General features: G+C 44.0%; 1 protein-coding gene across 3 annotated transcripts in view; it reads right to left on the bottom strand.

Moving 5' to 3' along the window:
* Nucleotides 1-19,600, bottom strand: part of FNDC3A (fibronectin type III domain containing 3A) — a 205,661-nt gene extending 186,061 nt beyond the window's left edge. The window contains exon 1 of one of the 3 annotated variants that reach the window (XM_006083537.3): nucleotides 19,339-19,600. The gene's annotated coding sequence lies outside the window, so the exon portion shown is untranslated. Of the gene's footprint in view, nucleotides 1-17,810; nucleotides 18,098-18,483; nucleotides 18,751-19,338 lie in introns of those variants that run through there. The other 2 variants (XM_006083535.3, XM_006083536.3) reach the window with 2 other exon arrangements.
* Between the last annotated feature and the right edge of the window lie 687 nt (nucleotides 19,601-20,287).

Genomic DNA, 20,287 nt, shown 5'->3' with positions numbered 1-20,287 from the left:
GAACATTCAAGGGGGTTGGGGCGCTGCCCCCTGTCACTACAAGAGCAGGGCCCGATCAGGAGGGTTTGGAGATCCGTACCCTTTCACACACAGAGCAGGGTCAATCAGGGGGTTGGGGAGCTCCCCCCTGTCATGCACAGAGCAGGGCCGATCAGGGGGTTGAGGAACTCCCCTCTGTCACTCACAGAGTAGGGCCGATAGGGGAGTTGGGGCACCGCCCCCTGTCACACATAGAGCAGGGCGGATCAGGGGGTTGGGGCGCTGCACCCTGTCACACTCAGGGCAGGGCCAATGGGGAGGTTATGGCTCTACCCTGTCACACACAGAGCAGGGCCCGTGGGGGGGGAGGGGGGGTTGGGGCGCCGCATCCTGTCACACACAGAGCAGGGCCAATCAGGGGGTTGGTGTGCTGCACCCTGTCAAACACAGAGCCGCAGGGCAATCAGGGGATTGGGGAGCTTCCCCCTATCAGGCACAGAGCAGGGCTGATCAGGGGGTTGGGGCGCCTTCCCCTGTCACAAACAGAGCAGGGCAGATAGGGAGGTTGTGGCCCCGCCCCCTGTCACACACAGAGCCGCAGGGCAATCAGGGGGTTTGGGCACTGCCCCCTGTCACGCTGATCCCGGTGCTGGGAGGCATATTACCCTTTTACTATATAGGATAGAGGCCTGGTGCATGGGTGGGGGCTGGCTGGTTTGCCCTGAAGGGTGTCCTGGATCAGGGTGGGGGTCCCCACTGGGGTGCCTGGCCAGTCTGGGTGAGGGGCTGAGGGCTGTTTTCCGGCTGGCGAGTGACTGAAGCTTCCAACTGCTCCTTGTTTTCTTTCTTTTTTTTTTTTTTTTTTATTCTGGGTCAGCTTTAGCTCTGAGGCCTCGCTGCTGAAAACATCGATACAAAGTTTCGGTCTGGCTGGATTTCAGTCCGGCTGGTTTCTGGTGTTTTGTTTAGCTTCTTATTTGCAACATAGTACATAGTTGCTTAGAGTTGTAGCTCAGAGGCCGGCAAGTGAGGGGAACGTTGGAGTCCGCAGCAAGCAAGCCTCATGCTCGGTCCAGTGCCTGGCTGCCTGCCGCCATCTTGGCTGACAGTTAATTTGCATATACTCACTGATTAGCCAATGAAAAGGGTAGCGGTCGTACGCTAATTACCATGTTTCTCTTTTATTAGTGTAGATTATCATATAAGATAGGATTATTTACTATGTTCCCTCAGGTGTACTGGGCATCTCAGTGACTTGTTATCTTCCCATTCGTACTCCTTAATCCCTTCACTTTTTTCACCCACCCCACAAGCACCCTCCTACTTGGTAACCATCAGTTTGTTCTCTGTATCTGTAAGTTTGTTTCTGTTTTGTTTGTTCATTTGTTTTTTAGATTCCAGATTTAAGTGAAATCATATGGGTACTTGTCTTTATCTGTCTGACTTATTTCACTTAACATAATAATGGACTCTCAAGGTCCATCTATATTGTCGCAAATGGTAAGATTTCATTCTTTTTTATGGCCGAGTAATATTCCATTGTATATATGTACCTCTTCTTTATCCAATCATCCATTGATATATGCTCCCATAGCTTGGGTATAAATAATAAATAATATTGCAATGAACATAAGGATGTATATATCTTCATATTAGTGATACAATTTTGTTGGTAATTATTGGTCTGTTCATATATTGTTTCTACTTGATTCAGTCTCAGAAGATTGTATTTCTAAAAATGTATCCATTTCTTCCAGTTTGTCCTACTTATCTATATATACAAAAGCCTAAGCGACCATCCCAACCGAACGGACAACCAAACAGGCTGCGTGGGGCAACCAGGCCAGCAGGGGGGTTAGTGAGGGATGACCAAACGACTGAGCAGCAGGCTGCAAAGATGGTGGCACCCACAGCCAATAAGGAGGGAATATCCTAAATGACTGTCACGCCCTCAAAGATGGCGGCACCCATAGCTACAAGATGGTCGGCAGGGGAGGGCAGTTGTGGGCAATCAGGCCAACAGGGGAGGACAGTTAGGGGTGACCAGGCCAGCAGGGGAGGGCAGTTGGGGGTGACCAGGCCTGCAGGGGAGGGCAGTTAGGGGCAACCAGGCCAGCAGGGGAGGGTAGTTAGGGCTGACTGGGCCGGCAGGAGAGGGCAGTTGGGGGGGACCAGGCCAGCAGGGGAGGGCAGTTGGGGATGACCAGGTCGGCAGGGGAGTGGTTAGGGGGTGATCTGACTGGCGAACAGAAGCTGTTAGGGGCAATTAGGCAGGCAGGCAGGCGAGTGGTTGGGAACCAGCAGTCCTGGATTGTGAGAGGGATGTCCGACTGCCGGTTTAGGCCCGATCCCTGTGGATCGGCAGTCAGACATCCCCTGAGGGGTCCCAGATTGGAGAGGGTGCAGGCTGGGCTGAGGGATACTCCTCCCCCCCCCACTCCCCCCCCCCATTGCACGAATTTCGTTCACCGGGCCTCTGGTTGTCATATTATTGTAGTATTTTCTAATAATCCTTTCTATTTCTGTGGTGTCAGTTTTGGGTCCTCTCTTTTTTTCTTGAAGAGTCTGGTTAAAGGTTTACCAGTTTTGTTTACCTTTTCAAAGAACCAGCTCTTGGTTTCACTGATCTTTTGTTTTGCTTTTGAGACTCTATTTCAGACTATGGTCTTTATTATTTCCTTCCTTCCTTTGGGCTTTGGTTGTTGTTCTTTTTCTAGTTATTTTAGGTGTACGGTTATACTATTTAAGATTTTTCTTATTTCTTAAGTTAGGCCTGCATTGCTATGAATTTCCCACTTAGAACTGCTTTCACTGTGTCCCATATATTTTGAGTTGTTGTGTTTTTATTTTCATTTGTCTCAAGGTAACTTTTTATTTCTTCCTTGATCTTGTTGTTAACCCATTCATTGCTTAATACACGTTTTTTAGCCTCCATGTGTTTGTGTGTTTTTCTGTATCCTTTTTGTTACTGATTTCATTTCATACCATTGTGACTGAAGAAACTTGGTGTAATTTCAATCTCCTTAAATTTACTAAGACTTGTTTTGTGGCTTAACATGGTCTATCCTCGAAAATGTTGCATATATGCTTGAAAAGAATGTATACTCTGCTTCATTGGGGTTAAATGTTCTAAAAATACCAATTAAATCAGTCTGTTATAATGTATCATATATGGTCACTCACTGTTTCTTTGTTGACTTTCTATCTGGATGATCTACCCATAGGTATAAATGGGCTGTTAAAGTCCCATCCTATGACTGTATTACTATCAATCTCTCCCTTTACGTCCCTCAATATTTGCTTTAATATATTTAGGTGCTCCTGCATTGGGTGCATTACAGTTTACAACAGTTATATCCTCTTGATGAACTGATCCCTTTATCGTTATGTAATGTCCTTTGTTGCTTATTTTATCTGATGTAAATATTGTTACTACAGGTTTTTTTCCCCCATTTCCACTTGCATTAAATATCTGTTTCTACCCTTTTACTTTGTACATGTATATGGATCTAAAGCCAGTCTCTTGGAGGCAGCATATCTATGGGTCTTGTATTCTTATCCATTCAGCCACCCAGTCTTTTGATCGAAGCATTTAACTTATTATTGATAGGTATGTGGTTACTGCCTTTTTAATATTCATATTTTTAATCTTTTTTTCTTCTTAAAGAGCCTTTAACATTTCTTGTAATACTGCATTAGTGGTGATGAACTCCTTTAGCTTTTGCTTGTCTGGAACACTCCTTATCACTTCTCTGATTCTAAATGATAGCCTTGCTATGTAGAGTTATCTGGGCTGTAAGTCATTAATTTTCATCACTTTGAAAATTTCATGCCAATCCATTCTGGCTTGGAGAAATCAGCTGGCAGTCTTATGGGAGCTCTCTTGTATGTAACTACCTACCTTTCTCTTGATGCTTTTAAGATTCTCTTTGTGTTTAACCTTTGGCATTTTAATTATGATTTGTTTTGATGTGGGCCTCTTTGGAGTCATCTTGTTCGCAATTCTGCACTTCCTAGACTTGTGTGTCTATTTCCTTCACCAGATTAAGTTTTCCATCATTATTTCTTCAAATAGGTTTTCAATTCCTTGCTCACTCTCTTCTCTTTCTGGCACACCTATCATGTGAACCTTTTCAGGATTGAAGCTGTCTGAGAGGTCCAACAAGCGGTTGCCAACCTTTCGTACCTCACAGAGCACCAGTGGTCCAAGGACCACCAGTTGGCAACCACTGTTCCAAAGGTTTCCTTAACCAGCGGTCGCCAACCTTTCAGACCTCATGGACCATCAGTGGTCCATGGACCACCAGTTGGCGACTGCTGCCTTAAACAATCTTTTCTTTTTCTTTTTGCTGTTCTGATAGGGTGTTTTCTGCTACATTGTCTTTCAAATCACGGATTAGATCTTCTGCTTTATATAGTCTTCTGTTGATTCCATGTAATATATTCTTCATTTCTGACTGGTTCTTTTTATGGTTTCTTCTATGTGTGTGTTTTTTAATTGATTGATTATTTTAGAGATGGGGGGGGGGGAGAAACATCAACTTGTTGTTCCAACTATTTATGCATTCATTGGCTGATTCTTGTACGTCCTCTGACCAGGAATGAAACCCACAGCATTGGAATATTGGGACAATGCTCTAACCAACTGAACTATCCAGCCAGGGCTTTTATGTCCTTTTTAATATTTCCTAACTTTCTTATTGAGCTCATCTCTTTTTCCCCTAAATTCATGGAGCATCCTTCTAACCAGTGTTTTGAACTATGTATCTGGTTAGATTGCTTGCCTCCCTTTTGCTTAGTTTTTTTCTTTCTTCTGGAGTCCTATCCTTTCATGTGGGACATGTTTATCTCATTCTGGCAGCTTCTCTTTGTTTTTACCTATTAGGTAGATCTTCTCCTTTTCCTAAGTCTTGGCTGGGTGGCCTTATGTAGTAGGTGTCCTGTGAAACCCAGTGGCACAGAAGCTGTGGTCACCTGAGCAGGTGCTTCAGGGTATCCCTTGCGAGGGCTCTGTATGCTCTCCGGTTGTGTTTGAGCCTTAACTGCTTTCGGTACATCAGTGGATAGAACTGATCTTCAGGCTGATTGGCTGAGGACTGGCCAGAACTACAGCAGATAACGGTTGTGTGGATTGACCCAACAGAATGGGATTTGTTGTTGCAGGGCTTTGGTGCCCATTAAGTCCACCCTTCATGTGTGTTGTTGTAGAGCTAACTGGGTGGTACTCTGGTGTGATGTGAAGCTAATCACTGGGTATGCTGATTCTGAGGAATCTTGGGAAGGACTCTGGTGCAAACCTGCCTGTTTCTGGCTTGGCGCCACCTATAAAAGCTACAAAGTGATCCACAGTTGATAGCTGCCTGTGCTGGGCTTGGATGTGCCTCAGAGAGGCTATGCTTCAAACCAATGCCAAACGGCCACTGGTGCAAGGTTGGGGGCCACTTAACAAGGGGCATAGTGGCATAATGATGCAAGTGCTGCTTGTTTGGGGTTTGTGGACTTTTCAGAGGTTTTTGGAATGTCTAATAGCATGGGTTGAGGACAACTACTTATAATAGCTGCTGAAAGAGGTTCCAGCCTGTGTGCAAGTTGGGTAGGGTAGATTCTCAGGGAATCACCAGGGTGGGGTGAGTTTGATGGAGTCCCAGATTTGGCACCTGACTGCTGAGTAGGAGGCGGGCTCAGCAAAAGAATTTGGCACCCCTCTGTTGGGAGGACTCAACAAATTAACTAAATGGTAAAGAGTGCTGCCCCTCCAGCCCTCACCTTGAAGCCAAAGGTTGTTTCTCCCCATATGTCCCTGGTGCTTTTCCAGCTGCTACCCAGTGCTAGAGGTCAGAGCAAGTGCATTCTTCAGCAAGTAAGTCCATGTGTGGGCCATATAAAAGGAACACCTGGGCCTCCAGCAGCCCTCTGTCTCACCCAGACAGAATTCCCAATGATTTTCACAGTTAAGTTGCTGTTGGAACACGTTCCCAGCACTGGTGGTCTGGGTTCAGGTTGCCTCATGTGGGGGTGGGACCCCTAACTCATTAAGACCTCCACTGCCAAGACCCCCCTCCTGATTCTTAACCAACACGTGCAGGTATGTACCAGCCTGTTTCCCATCTCCACCCCTCCTAACAGTTTCAGGTGGTTTCTTCTTATATACATAGTTATAAGAGTTCTATTTAGCTAGTCTTCAGGCAGTTCTCAAGGGTGATTCTATAATTTAGCTGAAATTTTGATGTGGTCATAGGAGGAGGTAAACACAGTATTTACCTATTCTGTCATCTTGACCAGAGTCTGACAATTTTTTCTTTTAGTGTTCTAAAGATATTGCTCTATTATCTTCTAGCTTACATTGCTTCTAATGGAAATCTGCTGTTACCCTTATCTTAGTTATGTTTTTCTTTGGCTGCTTTTTTATCACTTGTTTTAAGCAACTTACTTATGATGTTCCTTAGTGTCATTTTTATTCATCTTATGCTTATTGTATTTCTCAGTTTATAGTCTATCAAGTTTAGAAATTTTGGGGATTATTTCTTCATATAAATTTTCAATTCATCTTTAAAAAAAAAAATCCTCACCCAATGTTAAGTTTTTATTGATTTTAGAGAGGGAGAAAGGAAAACAGAAAGAGAGAGAGAAAGAGACATCGATGTGAGAGAGAAACATCAATGGGTTGCCTCCCGTACACTCCCCATATGGGGATTGAACCTGCAACCTAGGTATGTGCCCTAACTAGTAATCTAATCTACCACCTTTTTGGGGGACAAGATGATCCTCAACCAATTGAGCCACATAACCAGGCTTAGTTCATGTTTTTAAACAATTCTCTTTTCTCTGTTTTTCATTTTAGGTAGTTTATACTGCTATGTCTTCATGTCCACTCTTTTCTTCAGTAACGTCTAACATGCCGTTAATCTCATCCACTGTGTTGTATCTTTGACACTATAATTTTAATCTAGATGACACTTCTCCTTAACATGTTCAATCTCTCCTCTAGTTTCTTCAGTGTATCCAATACAATCATAACTATTTAAATATTCTTGACCATTTAATTTATCACCTAAACATCTAGGTTCACAACAAAAGGATTTGAATTCCTCTTTAAAAGCTACTGGCTTATAATAACTTTATCACATTTAATAAGTTTCCTCCATTAATTACTTTCAAAAAGAAAATTTTATCATAAGAAAATCAAGAAACATTTCTGTATTTTCCATGAAAAAAAGTTTGTACAACCCAGTATTGTAATGTGCTCACTTCTGAAATAACCAAATTCTTTGTTTATAAATCTACACCTATGCCTGAGTTAAAAATTATCTAAACAAGTTCTTATTCCCTCATCTTTTTTTTTTTTAAAGAACCTTCCTTCTCTTTACTCTTTCAGCTTAAGCTGAAATTTACCAACTTTTTAAAAACATTAGGTTCTAATATTAAAATGGAGGGTAAAAATATCCAGGTATTTGAGACTGTTTTATATTTGGAAAAGAAACCACTTTTATATTCGAGATTTACAAAATAAAGTACACAGACAATTTTATGTCCTAATTGGCACTTAAAAGCTGAGAATGACTTGTTATAATTCTCACTTCTTTAAGCCACTATACATAGCTTTAGACTCAATAATATACTGAAATGGCTATTTTTTGTTTGTTTATTGATTGTTTGAGAGAAAGGAAGGGAGAGAAACATTGATGTTAGAGTGCAACATTGACTGGCTGTCTTCTGCACATCCCTACACCCGGGATCAAGCCCACAACCTTGGCACGTATCCTGACTGGAATCAAACTGGCAATGCTTTGGTGCACAGGATGACAACCAACCAACTGAGCTACACCAGCTAGAGCTGAGATGGCTATTTTTAAAAGTACCAATAACTTCACACAACAATTGGAGGCTTTTGTGAGTGAAAGGAAGAGGTGCTATTAAAAACTACACAGGGAGCCCTAGCTGGTTTGGCTCAGTGGATAGAGCGTCAGCCTGCGGACTGAAGGGTCCCAGGTTCGATTCCGGTCAATGGCATGTACCTGGGTTGTGGGCACATCCCCAGTGGGGGGCGTGCAAGAGGCAGCTGAATCGATGTTTCTCTCTCATCGATGTTTCTAACTCTCTATCCCTCTCCCTTCCTCTCTGTAAAAAATCAATAAAATATATTTAAAAATAAATAAATAAAAACTACACAGGGAAAACAGACATACTAGTAAATCAAGGCTGTCCAACTAGCAAGTATGGCTCAAAAAAGGACTAATCATAATCACCAAATTCAAACCTTCTTCTTTTTCATTATTTTTGTTACATTACAAAAGCTATACATTTTATACAGTACTGGAAAACATACAGACATTATTTTTAACTCTTACTCCTGCCCCCAAATCCAATTCCCATTTCTACAGCTACCCTCTGTGGGATGTACCCTTTCAGACTTCTTCTCTGAACTTATCTGTATATGAGGCTTTCTGGCAGTAGTTGTTACATAAATGAAATCACATGTACTGGTCAGTGTCTTGCTTTTTTGTGTAAAATATCATTAAAATTTTCCTATTTTCCTAAAGAACTATTTCTGTATCTATTTCATTCTTTTTCATGGCTACCTAATATTCTACTGTAAGGGCATACCATTATTTCACTATTCTAATGAATGCTGAGACAGATTGCTTCTATTTTTCTTCATACATTTCTCCCTCTGGAGGGAATAACCATGTAACATTCTCTAGGAACCTGTCATAGCATTTCTGTATTATAGATATACAGAAGTATGCACTTTAAAAATTGATAGATACTGCCAAATTTTTCTCCTAAAAAGATGAACCTATTTATACTCATTTCAGTAGTTTAATGCATACTTTCCAATTTGACACTAATAAAATTTTCCACATTTTGCCAATTTTATTAGTAGTAGTAAATATTTTTTTGGAATCCTATTTCATTAATGTTGTAATTGAAATTTCTCAGATTACTGGTGTGGTTGAGTATCTCTTCAAAACTTTATAGGCTAGTTTTCTACTTCCATGATTTTCCTACTTATATTTTTTCTCATTTCCTACCAGGTTGTCTTTTTCAAACTTAGACACACCTTGCAAACTCTGAATATTTAATTTGTCTATTACATGTCAAAAAGTTTATCACAATCTATTGCTTGCCTTTTTAACCAGTTAACTGCCACGATATTTTAATTAAAAAAGGTCTGCCGCTTGCGTCTATTTATAGACGCTTATGGCAGTTAACTGATTAAAATGGCATTTAAGTTTTATGTCTCACCTGAAAAGGCTTTCTTTACCCCGCTCCCATAATTTTTAGTTCACTTCTCCTAAAAGTTTTGCCATTTTGTTTTTACTCTCATATAGTTTTCCCCTTTGATCTATTAATATAGTGAATTACATTAATATGTTTTCTAATACTGAATCAATATTGCACTACTGGGATTCAACATATCAGAACTGGTGTAACTTGATAACTGAAAGCCCAGGCTCTGGAGTCAGAATTCCTGAGTTCAAATCCCAAATCTGTCACTAACTAGTTATATGATCTTACAATGTTATTTAACTTCCCTATCCTTCAGTTTCCTCATTTTTAAAATGGTGACAACAGTTTATACATCAGAGGGTTGTTCTAAGGATTCAGTAAATCGATACATGTAAAGTTGTTTTCAACAGCATCCAGAATATAAGAATTGTTTAATACATATTCTTATTATTTACTAAGTGCCTTACATTATCCAGGCACACGGCAGCATTGCTGGAGTTTGCAAAGTAAGGCCTGTGGGCTAAATCTGGCCTTTTGCCTGTTTTTATAAATCAAGTTTTACTGGAACACAGCCAAAACAGGTAAATTCTATACCTGTAGTCATTTTTATGCTCCTACAGCACAGTTAAGTAAATGCAACAGAGTCCATGTGGCCACAAAGCCTAAAATATTGGTTATCTGTTCCTTTACAGAAAAAAATTGCCAACCCCAGAACTGTTCAAAATCAGAAAGTTCATAGTTTAATAGATGAGAAAGACAAGTGAAGAAATATAAATGCTACAGTATGATAAGTACTCAATCATGATATTGTGTTACTATGGAAATATAGTAATTCAATACTAAATGACAGGATTCACACAAGTGAAGAGGCAAAAGAAGAGATATTTTATTTACTTTTAATTATTTTAAAATATGCATTTGTTTACATGTCTTTCTCTTATCCTAGTGTGTGATTTACCAGAGGAAATGGAGTATGACATTCATTTTTCTGACATTCATATTCTAAGTATCTAGGACATTTAAGATTTTTAACAAGTGATAGATGGATAACAATGGTGAAACAAAAATAGAATACCTAGGTTGCAATGATTAGACACGTGCGACTAAGTTCTAGATATAAATATTCTATGGCAAGCATTTTACTTGCCATATTAAATAGACTCTCTTTTTTAATTCTTATAATAGCCAATTCTTCTTAGATCCTATTATTACCCTTGCCTAAAGTGAAGGAACTAAGACTCAGAGAGGTAAATTGCTCATTTATACATAGCCAGTAAGAGAAACAGCCAGCACACAAACCCATATCTCCTTAATGCAAAACATATGCCCTTTGTACTACACAAAGTTGGAGAGCAGTAGGAAATAGATATAGTCACAGGATATCGACAGAGTATAGACTCTGAAATAGAGACAGAAGTCATTATAATTGATGCAGCAGAAATTATGGTGTGATTTTAATTTCTAAAATTAAAGGGGAGTGGGAGAGTGAATTGTTAATTTCTCCTTATAGCAAAAAATTTTTAAAATAAACTTTTATTAGGCAGCACTTTATGAAGGCTGAACTTTATTATTTTAAAAAAATATATTTTTATTGATTTCAGAGACAAAGGGAGAGGGAGAGAGAAATAGAAACATCAATGATGAGAGGGAATCATTGATTGGCTGCCTCCTACATGCCCCCTACTGGGGATCAACCTGCAACCCAGGCATGTGCTGCCCTTGACCAGAATCGAACCCGGGACCCTTCAGTCCGCATGCCAATGCTCTATCCACTGACCCAAACTGGCAAAGGGTTGATACTGCCTTAAAACTTAAGAGAACATACACATTTATGAAGTATAGAAAATGCTAGTATAAATAAAAATACAAAGTTAACTTAAATGTTGGGGGTTTGTTTGGCTTTAATGCTTTTAAAAGGAAAAAAAGCACCACTGATTTTATCCAGGCAGCTCTCCATCCTATACATCTTTACTTTTTCCAGCACTTAATACTATCTCTGATATACATAATGTATTTGCGTTTTTCTGATGACACAAAATACAGAGTAACCCTAGCCAACTGATTGATGCAACCATAACTCAATGCACCACTATTCACCTGACAATGATTAAATAAAACACAATGTGTGAAAGAAAACAGAATGCCTTAGAAATACACATCTATAAATTTAGAAACTTCAAAGAGAGAGCTCATGTAAATGAATTTTCAAAATTACTGATACCTTTAAATCACCATAACTTATTTTTAAACAATCGTAATGGAAATCTTTAAAAAGATGTCTAGGTCTTTCTTCTCTGCCTTAATCTGCACACAATATAACCTTTTCTGATGACTCCAACTCATCAATGTAAATATCAATTACTAGGGGCCCAGTGCACTAATTTGTGCACCTTGAAAGGAACTGTGGGCTACAAGGTTCCTTTCCTCCACGTACCCACCTGGCCCCTCCTGCCTTGGCCCCCAGTCCCGTCTGCCAGCAGCCCTGCTCCCGCTGCCGCCGCTCCCACACACTGATGGTGCCAGCCCTGCTTGCACCCGCCGACAGCGCAGAGCGAGTGGGGCCGGGGCCATTACCAGCAGCAGGTGCAAGTGGCAGCTGCTGCTCCGATCGCCCCTCAGGAACAGGGGGAGGTGGAGAAGCCCTCAGGGGCAATCGGGGCTGGCAGCCGCCACTCACACCCACTGATGGTGCCGAGCGATCGGGGCTGGCAGCAGGTGCGAACGGCGGCTCCGGCGCTGGCAGCCGGTGTGATCAGGGCTGGTGCCGGCAGCAGGTGTGAGGACCGGGTGGGACTGCGGCATGCAGGAGCAAATAATTTTCAGTAACCACCAGAGGCTTACCCCAATGACAGTGACCGGTGCCCTACCTTGGTCTGGCACCCCCACTCACCTGCTCCACCATCCCACTGAGAGCAACACCCGCCATGTTCTGCACTCTGCCGCCGGCTGCCAACACCCACCATGTTCCGCGCATGCCCCCTGGTGGTCAGCACATGTCATAGCAACCGGTTGTTCTGCCATTCGGTCTATTTGCATATTAGGGTTTTATATAGACTAGAGGCCTGGTACACGAAATTCATGCATGGGGTGAGGAGGTGGGGTGCCTCAGCCTGGCCTGCACTCTCTCGCAATCCGGAACTTCTTGGGGGATGTCTGCCGGTTTAGGTCCGATCCCTGCAAGCTCGGGCCGAAACCAGCAGTCGGACATTCCTCTCACAAACCCAGATCACTGGCTCCTAACCACTCGCCTCCCTGATCGCCCCTAATCATTCACCTGCCTGCTTATCACCCCTAACCACTCTGCCTGCCTGCCTCACCACCCCTAACCACTCGCCTGCCTGCCTGATTGCCCCTAATTGCTCGCCTGCCTGCCTCATCACCCCTAACCACTCTGCCTGCCTGCCTCATCACCCCTAACCACCTCTGCCTTGGCCCCCGTGGCTTCGTCCAGAATGATGTCTGGAAGGCCATTCGGCTGTCTGGTCTAATTAAGCATATTATGCTTTTATTATTATAGACTAGAGGCCCGGTGCACGAAATTCATGCATATGGGGGAGTTCCTTCAGCCCAGCTTGCACCCCCCCCCCCAATCCAGGACCCCTTGGGGGATGTCCAACTGCCTCTCGCAATCCGGGACCGCTGGCTCCTAAATGCTCGCCTGCCTGGCTGCCTGATCACCCCTAACCCCTCTGGCCTGCCTGCCTGATCGCCCCTAACCACCTCTGCCGGCCTGATCGCCCCTAACTGCTCCCCTACTGCCTGATCGCCGCTAACTGCTCCTCTGTTGGCCTGATTGCCCCTAACCACCTCTCCCTCGGCCCAGGACCCCAGCCAGCTTCGCCAGGGCCAGACGCAGCCACAGGGGACCGTGGACGGGCGGCTTCACCCAGGCCGCAGCCACAGGTGCCCGGGACTGCAGGGCGGGCAGCTTGTCCCTCTCCTGGGCCGCTGGCGCAGCTTTTGGCACCTGGATCCATGGGGCAGGCGGATTGTCCCTCTCCCGGGCTGCAGGTGCAGACACAGCTGCTGGTACCCAGGACTGCAGGGACTGTGTGGTGTGCAGATTGTCCCTCTCCCAGGCCGGGCCACAACCCCAACCACTAGTGCCCGAGACCGTGGGGCAGGCAGATTGTCCCTCTCCCAGGCCACAGGTGCAGGCGCGGCCACAGGCATAGCCACAGCTGCTGGCACCTGGGACCGCGAAGCGTGCAGCTTATCCCTCTCCCGGGCCGCAGCCTGGTTTGTCCCAATTCCTCTCTTGCAAGCTCATTTGTGCCTGGCTGGTCCCCATTCCTCTCTCACAAGCTCATTTGTGCCTGGCTGGTCCCCATTCCTCTCTCACAAGCTCATTTGTGCCTGGCTGGTCCCCATTCCTCTCTCCCCAGTGTTGAGTGTCTGACCCATTACGTGTGAAGGCTTGAGGGCGTGATGACCATTTGCATATTAGCTCTTTATTATATAGGATTAGGCTGACCTACAAACAGTGAGTCTTCTTAGAGTTATTGAGGGTTGTCCAATTGTTTTTTTCTTCACTAACTCACCCTAAACTACTTTCAAAAACAAGGTTTCCTACTGTCTGCTCCCAGCACCCTAGCCAAAGTTTCTTAAATGCCAGTTGTAGTTTAAAATATGTAAAACCAAAACAGGCAGTTCATATATTTAACCATACACAAATTCTAAATCAGCCTGGATGTAGCAATTTTCACTGCTCTAAGGCCTGGCTCAAAAGTTTTTCTTCTTGCCCTAACCGGTTTGGCTCAGTGGATAGAGCGTCGAGCTGCAGACTGAAAGGTCCCAGGTTCGATTCCGGTCGGGGGCATGTACCTTGGTTGCTGGCACATCCCCAGTAGGAGGTGTGCAGGAGGCAGCTGATCGATGCTTCTCTCTCATCCATGTTTCTGGTTCTCTATCCCTCTCTCTTCCTCTCTGTAAAAAATCAATAAAATATATTTTTTTAAAAAAGTTTTTCTTCTTTCACTTCCTAGTTCTAAGACCTAATCTGGGTTGTTGCTAGAGGTATGGCCACAAAATAACAATGACAACAGTAGTTATTTCTGCATATTTTTATTTTTACTATAACATAGGGGAAAATACAAATGACCTAACAAAACACACTAAACAACCATGTAGACAAATGAAATAAGGCCCCTCACATATGCTATATGGACAATTATCTAGACAATTATTAGCCAAGGGTCAGCAAATTAGGTCCACTGGCCAAACCCTACCCAAAGCTGACTTGTTTCAGTTTGGCCCTTGAGGTAAAGATGTTTTTTGTTTTTAAAAGATTGTAAAAAAAAAAACAAAAAACCACAAAAAAAGAATATCCAACAGAGACTCTAAGTGGCCCACCAGGCCTAAAATACTACCTCCCAGTCTACAGAAAAAATCTGCCAAACCTTGGTCTAAGCTATAATAAGCAAACACATATAAGACATCCCTTATATATAAAGCTTAAGTTGTGAATATGTCAAAGTAAATGTATCGTTGTTTCAGTGATGGGTTCATCATGATACAGCCAAACTGTCGTGTCCAGCCCTGCCTATTCCTCTCTTGACCATGCCATAAGGCTTAGCCAAAATCTCTACCCTTCTTTCATTCTCCTAATACTTGTTCTTGGATGTTCTCAGAATGGTCTCCTTGCTACTAGTACCAGCTATGTCTATTAGTCTTTTTAGGAATGTTATTCCTTTTGCTATCTAAATCTTTCCTAAGCTTCAATTCTGACTTCCTCTAATTGCCTTTCAAGATCTTTCTAGCCCTCTAGTGGCCCTCATTCTCCTTTAAATTTTAGTCCTTGCTACACAACTTAATAATACCATGTTATTTTTTGCTAATGATTTCCCATGTGTTAATCTAGTATCCCCAACTAATTTGTAAACTACTTGAAGGAAGGAAACACATCACACTGCTTTTATCTGTATCTCCATTTTAATAATAGCTCATCATCTTCTAAGCACACGTCATCTCCCAGGTGTACCTCTCTATCTTGGAGAAAAATAGCCTGAGGGCTGGGTAAAGGGTAGTAAGTGACTGGAAATATCAAAAGATGACACCCACAAAAGAACTTGATGGAAGACCATAGGGTTACACTGAGAACTTAGAAAGTGTATGTGATAAACAAGCAAAACTATAATAGGGGGAGAACAGAGAGATAAGGATCAAGAGATAAAAAGAGACCACTAAATAATACTCTAAAAAAAATGAGCCCAAAATATTAAGAAAATTATAAAAGCTCTTAATCATGTAAAAAAAAAAAAATCCACCCTGAATTCAACACTATTAGACATTCATTGCTTTTTAAGAAGCAGCTCTTGCCCTGGCCGGTTTGGCTCAGTGGATAGAGCATGGGCCTGCAGACTGAAGGGTCCCAGGTTCAATTCAGGTCAAGGGCACATGCCTGGGTTGCTGGCTTGATTCCCAGTAGGGGGTATGCAGGAGGCAGCTGATCAATGATTCTCTCTCATTGATGTTTCTATCTCTCCCTCCCTCTCCCCTCCTTTAAGAAATCAATAAAAAAAATATATATTTTTTTAAAAAGGCAGCTCTTGACATTGATATCCAGAGGGGCCATTTTTAATTTTTATTTTCTTTTTAGCAAAGTCATAAACTGAGGCAGTAAAAGATTCAATGGGATAGATAAGCAAAGTATTCTACATTTCTGAATTTACAATATTGTGAATTTATTTGAAGTTTCCTAGAAAATGCTAGGAATATAAAACATACACAATCATTTATCTTTTGATTACCTGACTAATAAAATGAAAAATCTTGTGCATATTCCTACATCACTCTTAAAGATACCACCTAGATTCATTTTTATTTAAAAAGCACCAAAAACATTTTTCGAAAAGACTTTTTAGGTTACTTCAAATTGTAATTTAAAAATATAGGCAAAAACGTAAGGTGCATAAGCCTTGGATGTATAAACATTAAAAAATACAAATTTTTAAAAGAAGCTTAAGTACAGAGATGGGACAAAAGTAAATTTACAATTGTGAGTACAAGAAACACAGTTTATTCTTGTATTATTATTTATTGTATTATTTTCCATACAAACAACTGTAAATCTATTTTGCCCCACTCTGGGACTAGACTAAAAATTGACAAATTATAAATTAAATGCTCTTTACCTAAGTAAAGCCACAAAAGACATGAGAATATTAATTGTGGATCCCTTCTCTTTTTTCTTGGTTTTATAGTCTCTTGACCTGACCTATGCCTAGCTAGTCAGAAAACGGGGAAATTTTTAAAATTAGTAATATGCTTAGTATTATACTGTAGAAATTTCACAATCGAAACAATTATTAAATGCATGGTAAAAGAAATCCACTCTCAATTACTCATATGAAGAGGGGAAGTGATAAAACAGATGATACCAAAAGATATCATAGAATCAAAAGATAATCCTAGAATCAGTTTTTTCAAAGCCATATCTTTACTTTGGGAGAAGCAAATTACCTTCATAATTATGTTTGACTGAAGCCAGTATTAACCAAAAGTTTATTTTTCCTGAGCATTAAATGATTCTGAGGAGTCAGACAAAAGGAAAAAGAGGGAGTTAATTCAGAAGCATACAGGTGGCTAAAGGCAGCCAGACTGAAATTTAAAAAATTTCAGTTAATTTACATAAGAAAACTGAGATGATGTATGTACGAAAGGAAAATAATATAGTAAAATATACTGTGATAGTGCTAAAGTGTTTAAATATAGAATTTTTAATAAAAATTTTGAACAAGATTTTTTTCCTGTCAAATCATCATCCCTTCTTCCCACTAACTGGTATTATTACTTATGGCAACAATATCAGTGGGCTAAAACGCTGAAAGCAAAATTGTAGGTTCTATATTATAAAAGATGTGTTAAAAATAATTCCTATCATTCTTTTCTGTGAAGTCCACCATCTGTCTCAGTGGGCACTTTATCTCATGACATGAGAAAAGTCAATTCAACCAAGAAAATATCAAAAAGGCAGGGACTCATTTCTCTTGAATATTTTTAGGTGACTTAAATAAAACTTGCACGATGGCAAGAATTACAGATTTAACAAATACATAAACGCTAAATATTCATCCAAACACAAGCACGTAGTCACAAAACCCAATTAGTTTCTGCCTAACATATGGTTCCAACTCCTGAGGAGCATATGTTTAGCACTGGTGCTGGTAACGGCATGGTGATAAAATATTATAGTAACAGCTCAGCTTTTGCTATTTCATTCTTATAATACAGAAAAACTTTGGTTTCAAGAACTATAAACACAGACCACAGTTAAGCAGCAAATTATGTTGCTCAGTTTTAAGAGCCCACGGTGAACACGTACATGAGTGAGGATTATACTGTAAAAAATAAATCTTGTCAGCCTGTTATTCTTAATCGATGCTGAGACACAAAGGTTTTCACAAAATCTCACAAAAGAAAATTTCTTAATTCACGGTTCTTAGCACCTCGGCAATCATTACGCACCCCCCCCCCCAAACACACACAAAAAAATATCCCAAGGCTTTGAACGCAATTTAGTAAAAGAACGATGAACGACTACCTTAATTAAAAGAGCCGCCGCGATTTTACGACTAAATCATTTGTTCATTTTCCTTTACCTAACGCTGGATGTCCCTCCACAGCCGTCTCAAAAGTTCACGGATGCCGGCTGCTGCCAGGGCGAGGACGGCAGCCGGTCCTCCTCCCGACGGAACAGGTGGTACCTCCGCCGGGCGGAGGGGACGACCAGGTACAACCCACCAAGACCAAACGCACAGGGCGGGTTTTCGAGGTTTTAACCCCACGCTGAGCGGGGAAAATTCTCTTCAGAAACGCGTTGCAAGTCCGGCGGCTGCCGGAAGCCCAAACCGAAGGCGCGGCGGCCGCTCCCCGATCCTCTGCCCAGGGCTCCACTCCCGCCCCCGCGCCTCCCGGAGCGGCGCCGCGGGCCGGGGGGCGGGAGGGGGCTGAATAGGGGGCGGGGGGTGTTGCCCGCGCCCCCGCGCCGCCTCCTCAGGCTGGTGGCCGGGCCGCGCCCCCGGAATCGTTCGGAGGTGAGACTCCCACCCGCAGATGCCCCGCCAGCGGCCGGGTCCCGTGCGGCCCCCACTCCCCTCGGCCCACGACGCGCCCACAGGACGGGGAGGTCCAGGCCCTCGACGGCCCGAGCCCCCCTCGGCGCACCGGCCCCCGCAGCCCCAGCCTAACGGTTTCCGTGACGCCGGCCGAGGGGCGGGGCGGGGGTGGCTCGGTCTCCCCCACCTTCCCCGAAGGGAGTGCCCGCGCTCTCACCTCCGAGTCTCGCCGCTTCGGGGCGGAGGAAGGCGGCTACCCTGGCGCCTCGTCTTCGGTGACTGACCGCTCTCGCTCCGCCTCAGAGGCAGAGCCCGCTCGGGGGCCGCCGCGGCCGCCGGCGCGCTGACTCTTGGGGTGTCTTCCCGGCTGTGACGGCGCCGCCTCAGCCCCGCTCTTCGCTCCCTCTCCGCGCAGCTCCCGCTTTCTGTTTCACCCGAGGGACCACGAACGCCGCCGCCGCCATGCTTACTACGGAGCCGGGAGGAGGAGCCCGGCGTCGGCGCGCCCAGTGCGGCTGCGCGAGCCCCGCCGACGGCGCCCCCGGCGGCCCGGACTCCGCGGCCCCGGGTCTCTCCCGGGAGCGCGAGCCGCCCGCGAGGCCGCGATGTCCGAGCGCCCTCTCAGCGCCCCCTCAGCTCCCCGCCCTCCGCGGCTGCAGGCCTTTACCCGAGGCCCGGCTGCGCCTGGTTCTCGAAGCCTCTGCCGCCGCCGGACCCGGGCCACACCGGGGAAATGTGGCGTTAATTGAAGTTCCCGGGGCCCCTCACAATTCTCAGCCCAAATTGCAACCCCCCGTCCTCCCGCCCCCCGCCAACCCCGCTTCCCGGGACGCGGCGGGTCCGCCTCTTCGCGAAAGCTCGCGAATTTAACGCGGGGCCAGTGCCCGCACAGACACTCCCCCTCGGGATAAGGAGACGACCCCGGTGGGCTGGGCGCCTCCAGCCCTGAGCACTGCAGCCCGGGACCTCGCCCGCCAGCAAACACACTTAGGTGTTTACTTCAGTCCGAGACGTGGGAGGTAGTTCCTCCGTCTGTTCCCCAGTCAAACCGCGTGAAAACCCACGACTGTACCTGAGTTTGGACCACAGCGCGAAGAGCTACAGGTGAACTCGGCAGCGACCGCCACCGCCTCCACCTCCGGCTCCGGGGGGCGCTGCGGGCCGCCTGCGGGAGCCGCCTGCGGGCCGGCGGCGCCTACTTCCGCACTGAGCCCCGGGGGCTCGGGAAGGGGGGTCCTGGGAGCGCGAGCCCGCCCCGGCACTGCTCCTGCCACAGCCGTGCCGGACGCCACCAGGGTCCCTGTTCTGGCTTTATGTCAGTGTTATTTTTTTAAACGGGGCTGCCTTTTAAAAGAGCAGTATTTTTATTTTAACCTTTTCACAGAAATCCTTTCACAAGGTACTCCCTGCCTAGATTCTTAAAGAATACAATGATGGATGAAATCCTTTGTTGATGACTGACCCTTCAATTCCATACCGTCGCCTTGCGCTTAAGTCCCAGGGGATTGCTGAAATATGTAGGATCCTCACTCTAGTGATCTCTTTTATTTCCTTTGGCATGTTCTCATCTCCTTTTCTAGTGACTGTCACTGCTTCTCATCTCTTCATCTGCTCCCCCCCCTTTCTGGTCCTTCCTCTCATCCTTCCTGTTTTACTGTTTATTTTTTTATTATTTTCTCCTTTCTTGACTGCTTTTCTCTATGGCTCCAGGTGATGAATAATCAGATGTTTCTATCTACATCCAGCTAATGAAAATTTTTTTCTTTCCATCAGTAAATAGGACAGTGACTCTATATCAAGTGGTATCTTGAGATATTTTTATTGCTGTTCATTATCAAAAGTTATTTTCCTGTGAGAGGTGTTTCCTTTAATTTTCTTTAAAAATTAGTATATTTTAAATTTTTTATTTTAATTAAAGTAGATATACAACATATTAGTTTCAGGTGTACAACAGCATAGTGATTGAACATTTATATGCCTTATAAAGTGACCACCACAATATGACAAGTAACCAACTGTCA

The sequence above is a fragment of the Myotis lucifugus genome, unplaced genomic scaffold, assembly GCF_000147115.1.
Source record: "Myotis lucifugus unplaced genomic scaffold, Myoluc2.0 scaffold_7, whole genome shotgun sequence".
Lineage (NCBI taxonomy): Eukaryota > Metazoa > Chordata > Mammalia > Chiroptera > Vespertilionidae > Myotis > Myotis lucifugus.
Note: the sequence above shows the minus strand (reverse complement) of the source record. Positions and strands in the feature narration are given on the sequence as shown.